We start from the raw sequence: 11667 nt of genomic DNA on the forward strand, positions 1-11667 counted from the left end.
GTGCGCGTAGTAAACGCCGTGAGAGTTGTCGCGGGACAATTGTGGCAATTAGGGCGGCGCGGGCGCCACGCGTGATGTCACCCAGACGGTCCTTACTCCACTCAATGAGTACTTACTCGTACAGAACAACGGGCCCTTTTTTAAGTAACAAAACTTCTGTGACTCAGACATATTCGATAAGTAACACGGGACTTAATCACGTAAAACTTACGTTTATTTCTGGCCTCACATTTCGAACGTCCACGCCTGCCTGCCTGTGACCACGAACGTAACATCACGTTCGAAACGTCAGACCATAAATAAACGTAACTTTTACGCGATTCAGTCCCGTGTTAGTTATAAAAGTATATTCGATAAATATATTGAAACGTGTCACTCACCTCTTTAAAGTCGAATGTTGCTCCTGAATGGTGCTCACGTTAAAGCTCTTCGGTATCAACTATTTAACATAAATCAAAAGCAGGCAGTATGCTGTCGCTGACGACAAAAAGTGTAATAATACGAGAGTACCTTTGATTAGCCTAGTGAGTGGATTTAAACGATCATTGATCTGTGTATTTTTTAAACGATCATTGATCATTGATCCCAAAACCTGTTGATGGGTATAGGCCTCGGAGTAATTAACAATGGAGCCGCCATTAACAGGCGTTCCCCTCTGTCGAAAATAGGCGGCCAATGGTCAACCACATGTCAACCATATGTATGGACTGACGTTTATCTGACATGACGTACGTACACATTTGATGTGCCCCTCCCCCGCAAAAAACGGCAGACTATTTTGTACCGAAAATTTTAGACATGGCGTCTTCATTGGTTATATCCTCTAAGGTATAGGCAGCCGGGGTTAAATATTTACAACGTGTTGTTTTTCTTATAATTATGCTCTTTACCAAGTTGATGTAGTGAAATATTTATACTGAAGGTATATAAAATTTACGAGATATCTTTGTCATGGAAGCCACTACAGTCTTTGTTGATCGGCGTACATTTCCCATCTAGGACATGCGGTTAAACTAGCAAGCTCGTATCCTATTTTACTATCTTGTTCCAACATATAGCCCTCAATTTATGTCATACAGTTCAATATCTAAGTGCTTCACTGGCCAAGATATGTCTTTTCGAAATTTACCAAAACTACGTTAAAATTATTGAGATGCATACATTACTAGTCATCAATTGTGTCAAGAACATTAAGTTTGAGCCTGCACTGTATAGTAAACATTGTACAAAAAGCAACATTCTCAACTGACCATGTATATACCTTATACCTTTGGAATAAGGTTTAAGAATGGTTAGTATCCCTTTGACCGCTAAAAACGTTAACTGACGCGCGGCTGTAGCCTGTAGCCCAATATCAACCTTCGTGCATTGCGATAAAGTTCAGGATGACGCGCCGCGCACGACAGGCGTAGCGGTCAATGGGTTAACAGTCTGGTGGCATTGGCATGCGAGTAACCTATAATAGTTTTAGTGTCATGAATCCAGGCGTCCCCAATTTGCAGTGATGCTATCTTTATGGTCCTTCCGACAGTTAATGGCCACGCATTTTGTTATGATGTGTCAAGGGGACTCCGGGGACCATTATCAAGTGCCTAATGGTTATTTAATATGCCTGGTGACATGATAAATGCCTGTTATATGAAATGCCGCCTGTTATGTCATAGAAAAGTAAGCCCCGGAAGCTCTGGCCCGGCGACGGCCCGGTCTAACGTGAGTCATCCTTAATTCTTTTAAATGCTAGTTGAGATTGCGTTTGTAAGTTATAAACTTGCAATAAACGTGTCACATTAAAATTACAAATATTAAGTGTACGTAGGTACGTACTGTATAAATAGAGAGTAGTAAAAGCAAGACGTGAGCAGTAATTAGTCATACTTAACACCGGTAGTTAGGAGAGGAATGCCACCGGGATGGTATGCTCGTTTGAAAGAGATCCTGCCATATAGTACTACGTTGTTATAAAGCCGGGTACAGACTAGCGAGGCGCTCTTAAACCGTTTAGTCGTCGTAGTTTTGTCGGCGACGCCGACGACGTGACGCCTATGGCAGCTACCTTAATAAACCTGTAGACATTGTATTATATACCTACCTACCTACCTACCGATATACTTATTTTAATTATTAGGGTTCCGTATCTCAAAAGGAAAAAACGGAACCCTTATAGGATCACTCGTGCGTCTGTCTGTCCGTCTGTCACAGCCCATTTTCTCCAAAACTACCGGACCAATTAAGTTGAAATTTGGCACACATACGCAAATTTGTGACCCAAGGACGGACATCTTACGTAAACAAATTAATTTTAAACATGGAGGCCACTTTTAGGGGGTAAATGAGAAAATTAAAATATAATGATCTTTAAACAATATCATGTTGCATATCAAATGAAAGAGCTCATTTTGAGAATCTCAAATATATATTATGTGTAATTTTAAAATAAATAATTTAGAAGTTATATAAGAAAACAGCCAATAAATTATCATTATGGTGTATTTACTCGCAGTGTGCGTTATTTAGATGTTTCTGGAGTCATCATCATCATCATCAGCCTACTCTCGTCCACTGCTGGACATAGGCCTCTCCTATTGCACGCCATTGAGCACGATTTGCGGCAACTCTGATCCAGCTCTTGCCAGCCGCCTTGCGAAGGTCATCGCTCCATCTAGTCTGAGGGCGTCCTACGCTACGCTTTCCGATGCGCGGTCTCCACTCGAGAACTCGTCTACCCCAACGGTTATCGGTTCTACGGCTAATATGACCGGCCCACTGCCACTTCAGCTTGCTAATCCGGTGGGCTATGTCGACGACTTTAGTTCTCTGACGGATGACTTCATTTCGAATACGATCCCTCAGAGAGACTCCGAGCATAGCCCTTTCCATAGCTCGCTGAGCGACTTTGAATTTATGAACCAGTCCTACCGTGAGTGTCCACGTTTCGGCTCCGTATGTCATCACGGGCAGGACGCACTGATTGAAGACTTTTGTCTTCAGACTCTGTGGGATTGACGACGTGAAGACTCGACGCAGCTTCCCATATGCTGCCCAGCCCAGCTGTATCCTTCTATTCGACTCTTTCTCGAAGTTGTTCCGTCCTAACTGCAGTATTTGCCCGAGGTAGACGTATTCCTGAACAACCTCGAGAACAGCCCCTTGTACTGCAATAGGTCCCGGAGCAACACGTTCGTTGAACATAACTTTCGTTTTGTCCAAATTCATCCGGAGACCTATGCGTTGAGAAGAATCAGCTAGACCGGTCAGCATATGCTCTAAATCCTGCAACGTCTCAGCCATTATAACGATGTCGTCGGCAAATCGCAAGTGTGAGATGTATTCGCCATTAATGTTAATACCATGTTCCTTCCAGTCGAGCGTTTTAAACATATCCTCCAAAGCATTTGTGAACAATTTGGGGGATATCACATCCCCTTGTCTCACACCACGATGCATGGGGATAGGCTTAGTCTGCTGGTTTTGGACTTGGACGGCCATGGTAGCTGCGTTGTACAGACATCTCAACACTTGGATATATCGCCAGTCGACTTGGCATCGCTGCAGGGAATCCAGAACAGCCCAGATTTCAATGGAGTCAAAGGCTTTCTCATAGTCCACAAATGCTAAGCACAGGGGCCGATTATACTCTTCAGTCTTCTGTATGATCTGCCGCACTGTGAAGATGTGGTCTATGGTGCCGTATCCTCCTCGAAATCCGGCCTGCTCCGGTGGCTGAAATTCGTCGAGTCTTCGTGCTAGGCGGTTCGTGATGACCCTCGAAAACAGCTTGTAGATGTGGCTTAGGAGCGAAATAGGTCGGTAGTTCTTCAATAGGGACTTATTTCCCTTTTTGAAGAACAGCACGACAACACTCCTACTCCACACCTCTGGAGTTCTCCCATCGAAGAGAACGGCGTTAAAGATGTTCTGGAGCTCCTTCAGTGCAGGTTTGCCTCCCGCTTTCAGAAGCTCAGTTGTGACGCCGTCCTCGCCTGGGGCTCTTCCATTTTTAAGCTGTCTGAGGGCCATCTCGATTTCGTCAGTGCTGATTTCTGGCAAGTCTTCGGTAAAGTGGCGGATTAATGTGGCTCTCGAATCCTCATTTTCGGAATCTGGTTGAGATGCATGCGAAGCGTATAGCTGGCCATAGAAGGATTCGATTTCAGAGAGAATCCCCGACCGGGACGATACAACAGCCCCACCGGTTGTGGTCAGCTTCGTCAGGTGGCTTCTTCCAAGGGACTGGACAAAAACTTTTGACCCCCGATTCTGCTCATAATTTCTGGAGTAGGTACCTACAATAGACACCAGGTTTATCTCACGGGAAGTAGAATTGATTGACATTTTCAAAACAGGGATGTTGCGGATGCAGATTTTTTGGCATTCGCGAATGCGGATGCGGATATTTAAAGCCTCACAAGATTTGGTACTTAAAAAACGTCAAACGTTACATTTTTAGCATTTTTTATTAAAAAAAACCAAACGTTTAGTATTTGAGCAAGAATATAGGTGCGTTTTATTTAATAAACAGTAACTTGGCCGACTTTTCGGGATCTAGACGATTTCGTTATATACAGTGTGGAAAGATAAGTCGGGCCCTGGAGGGAAACTACCTTAAATCCTTAAGCTGTCTCATTTTACTTAAAGGAGACATTCCTTTATTTTTAAAAAGAAACAAAACTGCATTCTAAGATTTTCTAAAACTCGCTTGCCTCACCCGGGACTCGAACCGACTAAAAATTTAAAAAAATATAAACTTGCTATTTTATTCTACTAGTCGATACAGTTCATGTTAATGATAACATTTCTCCAAGAAACATTAGGTCTTACACTTGTCTGTCGTACAAAATATCCATAAAATCAAATATTTAGTACTCAAGATTTTTTTAGACAAGCCAAATTGAAGAAAAAAAGAAAAATACTTTTAATGCAGTTTTCTTTTTAAAAATAAAGGAAGGTCTCCTTTAAGTAAAATTAGCCAGCTTAAGGATTTAAGGTAGTTTCCCTCCGGCCTCCAGGGCCCGACTTATCTTTCCACCCTGTATAATGACGAAATTACCTAGCACTTACGTCGCCGGCGCCGCCACTAAAACGTTCCTGTTACCGACTTGGTCGACATCCGCATTATGCTGATGCTCCGCATCGATTTTATGCGGATGCGGATGCAGATGCGGATGTTGAAAATAATGCGGATGTTCCGCGGATGAGGATGCGGATGCGAATATCCGCGACATCCCTGCTTCAAAACAACACATGCAGCTAATTTAAGTACTCTTTCTAATTCATTTACGAATGTGTTTACCCGTCTTTAGTCTCCGACAAAAAGTCGTCCAAGTACCTTTGTAGCGCTCGTCGGCGCCGGCGCCGGTTCTGATCAGCATTCACGACGTGTGAAGATGACGGCAGGTCGGATGTGCGAACGTCGGGCCTTAAAAGGGACTAGTCGGGAAGGGTTTAGTTAATAAGCTGTGCTTTAATTTTATTAAAATATACGCTGTAAATATGTACCGCTAAACTACCCAACCATAGTCCAAAATGTCCAAATGCTCCCAATTATGGTTCAAGACTAATTCGTATATATCTTCGTTCAGGTGTTTTGCGACCATTATTGGGTATCGCAGTTCTAAGGCTAACTACTTTCATGAATACCTCTAGGTAATAGAAAAAATTCAGACAGCACGAAAAAGAAGATTGGGATTGGTATAAGGTACTTATTGTACTAGTGGACTAATAGGTACTTGTAGTACTGGACTATAAGGGACTGGACCAGAGAGAGAGAAAGCACGAATTAAACAATTGCCACTCGGAGCAATATTAGGTTTAAAAATACACCTACTTTTAAAGTTTTCTTGCGAAAAGAGAGTGTTCAATTAAGTTAAAAGATTTAAAAAATAATCCAGATACGACGGAGGTCTAAAGAGCCTACAATAAACATCTGAATTTCATTATCTGTATGTTACATTATATTTTAAGTATGTTATATTCACATTATCTACATAATATATTATCTACACAATAAGATTAATAAGCCCTTATTATTTCCATGGTACCTATGGTGGTTAAAGCTAGAGATATACCGCAATTGTTACAAATATGAGATGCATCAACGAGGAATCTAGACTCAGACTGACTCATACCTAGACTAATTTAAGAACAATTTACGAGATGGTTATTTTATGTTTGCAGACAATTCAGTTCACGGCTCATTGGTACCTTTATTTGTGCAGCGTTTAAACGGCAGATTACTGACATCGTTTATTATTATTAACAAACCGATTAGCGCTAAAAGTAGCGCCCGCCTGGCGACTAGGAAGAATAAAGGTTATTACATTCTGTTTGTGACTGCAGCAGCATTGCTGACATGCCATATCTAATCCAGATCTAATTCTTAACCTATTATTAAAATCAGAATACGCCTGTTAGGCAGTGTTAGGTACTGCAGTCGCAAACAGAATGTAACCTTTATTCTTCGCCAGGCGGGCGCTACTTTACAGCGGTGGGAAACCAACGATGAGTCCATCTAAGATAAAGTTTTGCACCAATTTTAACAAAAAAGAAAAAAAGTGAGGGTGTGGTGTGGGATGTAAGTCTAATACGTGATTTAGTCATGACGTTGATTCGCTCTGTCAGATTTAGCTTATAATGTTACGTAACGGTCAACATTAGTACAATGCCTAACCGACGGTACATATTAGTAAAACGGTGAATTTACCTTAAAACAATCCATTATAGGTTATATTATATTCCAGCGGGATTAATCTTGTTGTAGTTTAAAGATTACAATGCATGGTAATTGTTACAAGAAACAAAAACAAGTAAAATATAAAGACTGACAGCCCGTATGTTATAAACTTTTGCTATAGTTAGCAGCATAAGTAGCTAACCGGTCCAAATGTATAAGTAGCTCGGTTGAGGGACCATAATGTTGTAGTCCTTCCTTCTGCCAATTTTAACCAAGGAAACCCAATTCCAAACAGATGACAGTAAGTAATAATATAAGTGACAGTTGTAAGTGAACTGTGTTTTAAACATGCATGCAACTGTGCTTAATACTTATAGCAAATTTGATTGTTTGAGATGGTTATCAAATATCAGATCTGTTGGGTTGTATTGTTCGAGTGGAAGTAAATTCAGGTAATTTCCAGATTTTTTTTTCTTGAAGAATAAAATCAGATATCTAGTCAACTGACTTCATATGTATCTCACCTAACTGACCTAACCATGGTCCGCTACAAAAATCTGGACAATTATATCGTCTTTGTTAAAGTATTCTGTCGTTCTGTGTCAAGTAGGTAGGTACCTAGTTGGGCTGATGGATGTCATGGTTTGACAGAAAGTGCCTATAGTGCTAGCCGTGTCTAGACATAACTTGCCATTAGGCTGTGTGAACACACATATTATTATACATGTAGGTGCATAACATGAAGGGTACTCTCATACAACACTTTATAACTAACTCGTCTTTGCCAAAGTGTTCTGTGTCAAGTAATTGGGCTGTGTCAGCGACACGACGCGGAAGTCATGCTCTGACAGAAACTGTCTAGTGTCTAGTCGTGTCTAGTGTCTAGACACTACTCTTGCAATTAGGCCGTGTTTATTGGATAGAGCAACTATTTCTTGTTGTATTCTGTCCTGTGTCCCAGGAGACAATAGGTACAGTGGCGTTCAAAAGTGCATGGATAGATGTCGACCGTAATGCCTTAATATTACGGTTGAAACATCTCCATGCACTTCTGAACGCCATAGAGTTAGACCAAGAAACGTCTGCAGCGGTTTTGATAGGCCACCCAGTGTGTTATTTATACGTCATAATTTCATAGAAGATTGACGTTTAAAAAAATAACACTTGCACTGTGTGGTGGGCTATATAAATCGCTGTAGACTTTTCTTGGTCTAACTCTAATAGCACAGTTATTATAGTTAGAAAAAATGTACCTACTATAATTCCTAAAAGTAAATCTGTCTTACATCTTCATGCTGATTGACCGCTGAACTGATTAAGATCATGTTTCTAAACTGAAATAAAGTGATATTCTTATTCGGTACTAAAGAAAGTGACCAAGCCCTCCGGGGGCCGGATTCGAACCGATACACGAATCAAAATATTTAATAAAAATTATGTGATTTTGTTCCCAAAGTTCTTTAGAAGCTTCTACGTTAAATTCTATACAATGGACAACATGTTGTACGTACACAAATCTATGTATTATTCATAGAGCAGAAAAGACGCGGGTTTTCCGGAACATTTTGACTCGTCAATGCGAATGTAACTTTACCTTCTCAAGAAAGAACTTTTTTTTGCACCACACTCCTATTTTATAATCTACGTAGAAAACTTCGTAGTAGCAAATTATGTTTTTAACCTGTTTGCGACTAAGATATATAGTGCATTAGTCGCTTAGAGTCCAGTTTCAATAAATGTAGGTAAATTCATTCTCAGAATAGTTTTAGCCGCATAGAATTTCCCAATCAGATATAGCATTTTTAGGGTTCCGTACCCAAAGGGTAAAACGGGACCCTATTACTAAGACTTCGCTGTCCGTCCGTCCGTCCGTCCGTCCGTCCGTCCGTCTGTCACCAGGCTGTATCTCACGAACCGTGATAGCTAGACAGTTGAAATTTTCACAGATGATGTATTTCTGTTGCCGCTATAACAATAAATACCTAAAACAGAATAAAATAAAGATTTAAATGGGGCTCCCATACAACAAACGTGATTTTTGACCAAAGTTAAGCAACGTCGGGAGTGGTCAGTACTTGGATGGGTGACCGTTTTTATTTTTGCTTTTTTTGTTTTTTGTTTTTGCATTATGGTACGGAATAGACATGTGCGCCGCGCCGCCGCGCCGCCGCCGCCGACGATTTTTCCACGCCGCCGCCGCCGATAAATTTGACCGGCGTATAATCGGCGTGGGAAATTTTGATACCTATCGTGTCTTATTCTATGTTGCGTAGTGAGTAGATAGTGTCAGAGGTATAATTTAAAGATCCTTATGCTTTTTCGCTTATTATTTGCCAGTGAAGCATATTAGCATCATTTTTGTCGTTGCGGTGTTAGCTGTGATAACGATTTAACCCTTTGACCGCCGTTGGCATGTATACAAGACAACGATAGAACGATACACTGGCGCCGCTGTCTTGTATACAAGACACAAATTCAACCGCTCGGTAAATGTGAAAAAACATTAATTGTAGTATTTTTTACACTCGTGTTAATGTTTTAGGTCTTTGATTTTTAAAATAATTGCATTTAAAGCAGATAAATAAATCCATTCTTTTATAATAAGGAAATAAAAAAAATTGCTCCAGTTTTCAACGTTTTTCATGTTCCTCGTCGCCGTTGTCTTGTATACAAGACAGCTAGGGATGGGAATGTTAACTCGATATGAGAATATTAGAGATGCAACGGATAGTTGTTTGGCCGGATACCGGATACCGGACCATCGGCCGAATATCCGGTATCCGGCCGCCGAATATTCGGACAGCGGAGCTGCACCTACATTTCGGTTTTTCAGGTGCGCATTCTGCAGTTTTAACCTGTTTCTAAGTGAACGTTCGCGCGGACACATTTCTAGGTTCGAAATGTTAAATGCCAATTGGTGATAACACTTAACTAGAATACGTTAAACGAGAGAGAGACAGGCATAACTATAGCTGGAGTTCAGGGAAGTTGTTCAGCTGTCCATAGTAGAGTCAGATAAGTAAATCTGTCCTTGTGGACTATTTGCAGAACAAATGATTCATTTTGAGATGATAGTGTAGTGGGGAGTGATACCCTGCAGTGACCGCTTCGCACAAGAATGGTACATACAGGCGGACGCTCGGACTAGTCAGTGTCGCCTAACTATGAGAATGTTATGTATTTGAAATTGACGAAAAATTATTATGGTAGGGAGGGTGTAATACGGGAACTAACAAGCTCTTCTAAGGAACATGTCGAATGTGAAACATGCATTCCCGAACATTTCTGATCCCCACCCTTTTCCAATATTATTGTTCTTCACTCATTGACAATTCAACCCACGTGTCATTTTCCCCAATGCAGTTCCGCGGCTCTAACCTAACGCTTATAAAGTTTACGTACCGACAAGCGCTTACGTCGTTGACCTAGAGACTATTATTACTTAATCCGCGCGGAAACGGCCCTTGTCGGTCTGCACTGCGGGCAGTCCATGCGCGCCGTTGTCATGTATACAAGACTTCTCGTAGAGCCTAGTGCGGTGATATTACGTCATGAATCGATATTGTTTAGTGGTTGTTTTTAATGATAAAGACCTTTATTTTTAACATTGTCGTGTGTAAAAAACATGTTAATTTTTGGCATTCTCGAAATAAATTAAAGTTGGTTAAGAACAAAGCCAAATTGAGAAGATTTTTACCATAAATTGTAAATATCGATATCACAATTTGCAATCCCTAAACTTTTTATTAGTTGTTTACTTAAAATTTACTCTGGCGTGTGAGTGAGCGTCTTTGCGGACTAGGTCCGGCGGCCAAAAGGTTACGTTAATTTAAACAAGATCTTGTTTCTGGATCTCAGGTTATTATTTGATATTTTACAAATACAAATTATTTATTATTTGAATGTGAGTGGTTATAAATGGTGGTAGGGTTAGTATTTGGTTACATCACAATCAGCCAGAATTTGGCACAGCTTTTTTGTAGAACGCATTTTGTTTTACATCAATAGTCTCTTTATTGTCAATTTAATCAGTGAACTAAAGTCAAGAAAATAGCAGGTTCATATCCTAGGACATAAACATGCTATTTTCTTCTTAGAATCTCCAGCAAGCTCACCACGATTATAATTGCGTATTTTATGATTTCTCGTATGATGCTGGTGACACGCATGTGAATGTCATCATATGATATGATATGATTTGATTTGATACTGTTATTATTATGTTTTTCTTTTTGTGGGTCAATAAATCAATTAAGTATAATTTATCACATAATATACAATTTCATTTAAAAATACACACGATCAATTCTTAGTCATTTTATGGTGATTATCAGCTTCTTTTACTAAGTAATATATATTTCAATCAAAATTATAAAAGTCAGGTTAAAGCTTCGTAATAAGCTATACCTAAACAATTATACCTACTTATAGGAACTTAAATCACCAAATATCATCACTAAGCTAGCAGTAAAGAAAACAAAGTAGACCTTAATATTCTATTAAACGGGAGTAACGGGACACTCCAAAGACATTCTGTTGAGCGAATCAAGCTGCCAGAGACGTTTACTTTCGAAAACGACGACATCTTTATTCTTACATACATTTCTGTTAAACTTCAGTTCAGATGAATGTAAAGTATTCATTATTATATCGTAACAAATCCTAGGTGAGGCGACAGCGGCTGGGAAAAATCAATATAGATTTAAGGCAACATAAAGATTTTTTTTGTGTTTTATTTGTATTTCGCTTAAAAAAGTAAGTAAAAATAAGTTTTAAAGTATCCTTTTTAGTTTAATATTTAAACATACCGTTCGTAACCGTTAGGTTGGTAATAAATGGTTGCCAAGTGACATGCCGGGATAGAATTTTCGGCAATAATTTAGAAAACACACATAATATGCTTTGGATAGCTTAGTAAATACTCAGAAGGCTTTAATGTAGAGTTTCTACAGACACGTTCTCATGCAGTATCAAAAATTATGCCACGCCGATTTCAC

This window comes from Cydia fagiglandana, chromosome 12, assembly GCF_963556715.1.
Source record: "Cydia fagiglandana chromosome 12, ilCydFagi1.1, whole genome shotgun sequence".
NCBI lineage: Eukaryota > Metazoa > Arthropoda > Insecta > Lepidoptera > Tortricidae > Cydia > Cydia fagiglandana.